This window comes from Oncorhynchus tshawytscha, linkage group LG18, assembly GCF_018296145.1.
Source record: "Oncorhynchus tshawytscha isolate Ot180627B linkage group LG18, Otsh_v2.0, whole genome shotgun sequence".
NCBI classification, from domain to species: Eukaryota; Metazoa; Chordata; class Actinopteri; order Salmoniformes; family Salmonidae; genus Oncorhynchus; species Oncorhynchus tshawytscha.
In genome coordinates this window covers 42,877,275-42,883,585 of record NC_056446.1, presented here as the reverse complement: position 1 = coordinate 42,883,585, position 6,311 = coordinate 42,877,275, and the positions used below count along the sequence as shown (strand labels likewise).

General features: G+C 53.0%; 1 protein-coding gene across 2 annotated transcripts in view; it reads left to right on the top strand.

Moving 5' to 3' along the window:
• LOC112242325 (transcriptional activator Myb) overlaps nucleotides 1-951 on the top strand; it is a 29,851-nt gene extending 28,900 nt beyond the window's left edge. For both annotated transcript variants that reach the window (XM_042301112.1, XM_042301113.1), the window contains exon 14: nucleotides 1-951. This exon is cut by the window's left edge. The gene's annotated coding sequence lies outside the window, so the exon portion shown is untranslated.
• Nucleotides 952-6,311: the final 5,360 nt, after the last annotated feature.

Sequence of the window (6,311 nt, the reverse complement as noted above, 5' to 3'; positions counted from 1 at the left end):
ATAATGCCTTATAATGCCTATATGAGTGTTAACATTTCACTGCTAGACATTACATCTTACGTCAGCTCCTATGTCAACCTTATGAATGGTTATGAATGATCATATGATGCTGTTATGTGACAATTGGGCCATCACCCGTATTCTGATTCGTTTCCTATCTTGTCTATATACTGTATCATAGGGGAAACATTTCCATTCAACAAAATGTATTATTAATATTATTATAATGTTATTACTTTTGTCCTAAAGTCTTACACTGAGTTTACTACAGATGCATCAAACTATGACCCAATCCCAAACCGACCCCTAGACCCTACGGCCTATGATCGACCCCTAGACCCTACGGCCTATGATCGACCCCTAGACCCTACGACCTATGATCGACCCCTAGATCCTACGACCTATGATCGACCCCTAGATCCTACTTCCTTGTGGAGATCTGAGATGATTTGACAGATGTAAGCAATATGGTAATAGTTAGTTGATTAGATCCGTCCAATCTTCTCAGATCTCCACAAGGGCAAAGGGCAAAGGGCAAAGGGTTCTATGGGTCAATTGAAGAGTGGGCCGACGAGCTGAACCCAGTAACATGTGTTAAAGCTGCACTTGATTGAGAACGCTGTTATTTTTCTAGATATTGATAAGATTACTACAAACGTGGGCCCACAGGATACCAAGGTTCTGGTAAAAGACCCCGCTGTGTTTCAGAAAAATATTACTTTTGATACTTTGTCTGTGTTGTTGTTGTTGTTGTTGTTGTTTTCTACCGTCTTTGTAATCTAACGCCACGATACTAAACCATGTCGTGTGTATCAGATCGAAAAACACTCAGCAGTGTTCTCTCTCATCTTGTTTGATACCCTTTCTACATTTTTATAAAAGCATTTCCACAGGACAGGTTTTTATGTGTTTTTTCAATACTTTTTCAATAAAGTCTTTTTTTAAATCAGATCTTTGTATCTTTCTATCTTTGTTCTTGAGGTTTGTGTTGTATGATATTTTAAAGATGGACTCCTCATTAGGTGAAACAGCACAGAGGTGAGCAGGGTGAAGGTGAGCAGGGTGGAGGTGAGCAGGGTGGAGGTGAGCAGGGTGGAGGTGAGCAGGGTGGAGGTGAGCAGGGTGGAGGTGAGCAGGGTGAAGGTGAGCAGGGTGGAGGTGAGCAGGGTGGAGGTGAGCAGGGTGGAGGTGAGCAGGGTGGAGGTGAGCAGGGTGGAGGTGAGCAGTGTGGAGGCGAGCAGTGTGGAGGCGAGCAGAGTGAAGGTGAGCAGGGTGAAGGTGAGCAGGGTGAAGGTGAGCAGGGTGAAGGTGAGCAGTGTGGAGGTGAGCAGCAGTATATTCAGTATTATGTTGTTCTATCAGTGGTTCCACTGCAGCCTGATCACTAGAAATGGACATTGATTTCAGACATGTGGGAAGAGAACAATGTTGATATACAATATACCTTCCTCTGAGCTCGTCCAATATATTAAACAACACTGGGTGTCAACTAATCTCTCCACCAGTACAGTCAGTAGAGGACTGGTCACCCCTCAGAGCCTGGTTCCTCTCTACCCAGTACAGCCAGTAGAGGACTGGTCACCCCTCAGAGCCTGGTTCCTCTCTCCACCAGTACAGTCAGTAGAGGACTGGTCACCCCTCAGAGCCTGGTTCCTCTGGTCTACCCAGTACAGCCAGTAGAGGACTGGTCACCCCTCAGAGCCTGGTTCCTCTCTCCACCAGTACAGTCAGTAGAGGACTGGTCACCCCTCAGAGCCTGGTTCCTCTGGTCTACCCAGTACAGCCAGTAGAGGACTGGTCACCCCTCAGAGCCTGGTTCCTCTCTCCACCAGTACAGCCAGTAGAGGACTGGTCACCCCTCAGAGCCTGGTTCCTCTCTCCACCAGTACAGTCAGTAGAGGACTGGTCACCCCTCAGAGCCTGGTTCCTCTCTACCCAGTACAGCCAGTAGAGGACTGGTCACCCCTCAGAGCCTGGTTCCTCTCTACCCAGTACAGCCAGAAGAGGACTGGTCACCCCTCAGAGCCTGGTTCCTCTCTACCCAGTACAGTCAGTAGAGGACTGGTCACCCCTCAGAGCCTGGTTCCTCTCTACCCAGTACAGTCAGTAGAGGACTGGTCACCCCTCAGAGCCTGGTTCCTCTCTCCACCAGTACAGTCAGTAGAGGACTGGTCACCCCTCAGAGCCTGGTTCCTCTCTACCCAGTACAGTCAGTAGAGGACTGGTCACCCCTCAGAGCCTGGTTCCTCTCTACCCAGTACAGCCAGTAGAGGACTGGTCACCCCTCAGAGCCTGGTTCCTCTCTACCCAGTACAGTCAGTAGAGGACTGGTCACCCCTCAGAGCCTGGTTCCTCTCTACCCAGTACAGCCAATAGAGGACTGGTCACCCCTCAGAGCCTGGTTCCTCTCTACCCAGTACAGCCAGTAGAGGACTGGTCACCCTCAGAGCCTGGTTCCTCTCTACCCAGTACAGCCAATAGAGGACTGGTCACCCCTCAGAGCCTGGTTCCTCTCTACCCAGTACAGTCAGTAGAGGACTGGTCACCCCTCAGAGCCTGGTTCCTCTCTACCCAGTACAGCCAATAGAGGACTGGTCACCCCTCAGAGCCTGGTTCCTCTCTCCACCAGTACAGCCAGTAGAGGACTGGCCACCCCTCAGAGCCTGGTTCCTCTGGTCTACCCAGTACAGCCAGTAGAGGACTGGTCACCCCTCAGAGCCTGGTTCCTCTCTACCCAGTACAGTCAGTAGAGGACTGGTCACCCCTCAGAGCCTGGTTCCTCTCTACCCAGTACAGCCAATAGAGGACTGGTCACCCCTCAGAGCCTGGTTCCTCTCTCCACCAGTACAGCCAGTAGAGGACTGGTCACCCCTCAGAGCCTGGTTCCTCTCTCCACCAGTACAGCCAGTAGAGGACTGGTCACCCCTCAGAGCCTGGTTCCTCTCTCCACCAGTACAGCCAGTAGAGGACTGGTCACCCCTCAGAGCCTGGTTCCTCTCCACCAGTACAGCCAGTAGAGGACTGGTCACCCCTCAGAGCCTGGTTCCTCTCTACCCAGTACAGTCAGTAGAGGACTGGTCACCCCTCAGAGCCTGGTTCCTCTCTACCCAGTACAGTCAGTAGAGGACTGGTCACCCCTCAGAGCCTGGTTCCTCTCCACCAGTACAGCCAGTAGAGGACTGGTCACCCCTCAGAGCCTGGTTCCTCTCTACCCAGTACAGCCAGTAGAGGACTGGTCACCCCTCAGAGCCTGGTTCCTCTCTCCCAGTACAGCCAATAGAGGACTGGTCACCCTCAGAGCCTGGTTCCTCTCTCTCCACCCAGTACAGCCAATAGAGGACTGGTCACCCCTCAGAGCCTGGTTCCTCTCTACCCAGTACAGCCAGTAGAGGACTGGTCACCCCTCAGAGCCTGGTTCCTCTCTCCACCAGTACAGCCAGTAGAGGACTGGTCACCCCTCAGAGCCTGGTTCCTCTCTCCACCAGTACAGCCAGTAGAGGACTGGTCACCCCTCAGAGCCTGGTTCCTCTCTCCACCAGTACAGCCAGTAGAGGACTGGTCACCCCTCAGAGCCTGGTTGCTCTCTCCACCAGTACAGCCAGTAGAGGACTGGTCACCCCTCAGAGCCTGGTTCCTCTCTCCACCAGTACAGCCAGTAGAGGACTGGTCACCCCCTCAGAGCCTGGTTCCTCTCTCCACCAGTACAGTCAGTAGAGGACTGGTCACCCCTCAGAGCCTGGTTCCTCTCTCCACCAGTACAGCCAGTAGAGGACTGGTCACCCCTCAGAGCCTGGTTCCTCTCTCCACCAGTACAGTCAGTAGAGGACTGGTCACCCCTCAGAGCCTGGTTCCTCTCTACCCAGTACAGTCAGTAGAGGACTGGTCACCCCTCAGAGCCTGGTTCATCTCTCCACCAGTACAGCCAGTAGAGGACTGATCACCCTCAGAGCCTGGTTCCTCTCTACCCAGTACAGCCAATAGAGGACTGGTCACCCCTCAGAGCCTGGTTCCTCTCTACCCAGTACAGCCAGTAGAGGACTGGTCACCCCTCAGAGCCTGGTTCCTCTCTCCACCAGTACAGCCAGTAGAGGACTGGCCACCCCTCAGAGCCTGGTTCCTCTGGTCTACCCAGTACAGCCAGTAGAGGACTGGTCACCCCTCAGAGCCTGGTTCCTCTCTACCCAGTACAGTCAGTAGAGGACTGGTCACCCCTCAGAGCCTGGTTCCTCTCTACCCAGTACAGCCAATAGAGGACTGGTCACCCCTCAGAGCCTGGTTCCTCTCTCCACCAGTACAGCCAGTAGAGGACTGGTCACCCCTCAGAGCCTAGTTCCTCTCTCCACCAGTTCCTCTCTCCACCAGTACAGCCAGTAGAGGACTGGTCACCCCTCAGAGCCTGGTTCCTCTCTCCACCAGTACAGCCAGTAGAGGACTGGTCACCCCTCAGAGCCTGGTTCCTCTCCACCAGTACAGCCAGTAGAGGACTGGTCACCCCTCAGAGCCTGGTTCCTCTCTACCCAGTACAGTCAGTAGAGGACTGGTCACCCCTCAGAGCCTGGTTCCTCTCTACCCAGTACAGTCAGTAGAGGACTGGTCACCCCTCAGAGCCTGGTTCCTCTCCACCAGTACAGCCAGTAGAGGACTGGTCACCCCTCAGAGCCTGGTTCCTCTCTACCCAGTACAGCCAGTAGAGGACTGGTCACCCCTCAGAGCCTGGTTCCTCTCTACCCAGTACAGCCAATAGAGGACTGGTCACCCCTCAGAGCCTGGTTCCTCTCTACCCAGTACAGCCAATAGAGGACTGGTCACCCCTCAGAGCCTGGTTCCTCTCTACCCAGTACAGCCAGTAGAGGACTGGTCACCCCTCAGAGCCTGGTTCCTCTCTCCACCAGTACAGCCAGTAGAGGACTGGTCACCCCTCAGAGCCTGGTTCCTCTCTCCACCAGTACAGCCAGTAGAGGACTGGTCACCCCTCAGAGCCTGGTTCCTCTCTCCACCAGTACAGCCAGTAGAGGACTGGTCACCCCTCAGAGCCTGGTTGCTCTCTCCACCAGTACAGCCAGTAGAGGACTGGTCACCCCTCAGAGCCTGGTTCCTCTCTCCACCAGTACAGCCAGTAGAGGACTGGTCACCCCTCAGAGCCTGGTTCCTCTCTCCACCAGTACAGTCAGTAGAGGACTGGTCACCCCTCAGAGCCTGGTTCCTCTCTCCACCAGTACAGCCAGTCGAGGACTGGTCACCCCTCAGAGCCTGGTTCCTCTCTCCACCAGTACAGTCAGTAGAGGACTGGTCACCCCTCAGAGCCTGGTTCCTCTCTACCCAGTACAGTCAGTAGAGGACTGGTCACCCCTCAGAGCCTGGTTCCTCTCTCCACCAGTACAGCCAGTAGAGGACTGGTCACCCCTCAGAGCCTGGTTCCTCTCTACCCAGTACAGCCAATAGAGGACTGGTCACCCCTCAGAGCCTGGTTCCTCTCTACCCAGTACAGCCAGTAGAGGACTGGTCACCCCTCAGAGCCTGGTTCCTCTCTAGGTTTCTACTGATTTAAAAAGGGCTTTATTAATATATTTTGTTGATTTATTAATTGATGGTGCGCGAAGCCTGAGCGTGCTGCTTAGACCACTGCACCAAGGCAGTTCACAATGCTCTAGCAGGCCCTGAGAATACTTGATGATACTTGATGGTATGAGAACGGTTGGTTTGCAGAGCCTTCCTCAAACCAGAGCCCTGACCTTAACCACTCAGAATGAATACCTGACCTTAACCACACAGGTATTAACCCTGTAACCATGCAGGTATTAACCCTGTAACCACGCAGGTATTAACCCTGTAACCATGCAGGTATTAACCCTGTAACCATGCAGGTATTAACCCTGTAACCACGCAGGAATTAACCCTGTAACCACGCAGGAATTAACCCTGTAACCACGCAGGAATTAACCCTGTAACCATGCAGGTATTAACCCTGTAACCACGCAGGAATTAACCCTGTAACCATGCAGGTATTAACCCTGTAACCATGCAGGTATTAACCCTGTAACCACGCAGGAATTAACCCTGTAACCATGCAGGTATTAACCCTGTAACCACGCAGGTATTAACCCTGTAACCACGCAGGTATTAACCCTGTAACCACGCAGGTATTAACCCTGTAACCACGCAGGTATTAACCCTGTAACCATGCAGGTATTAACCCTGTAACCACGCAGGTATTAACCCTGTAACCACGCATGAATTAACCCTGTAACCATGCAGGAATTAACCCTGTAACCATGCAGGAATTAACCCTGTAACCACGCATGAATTAACCC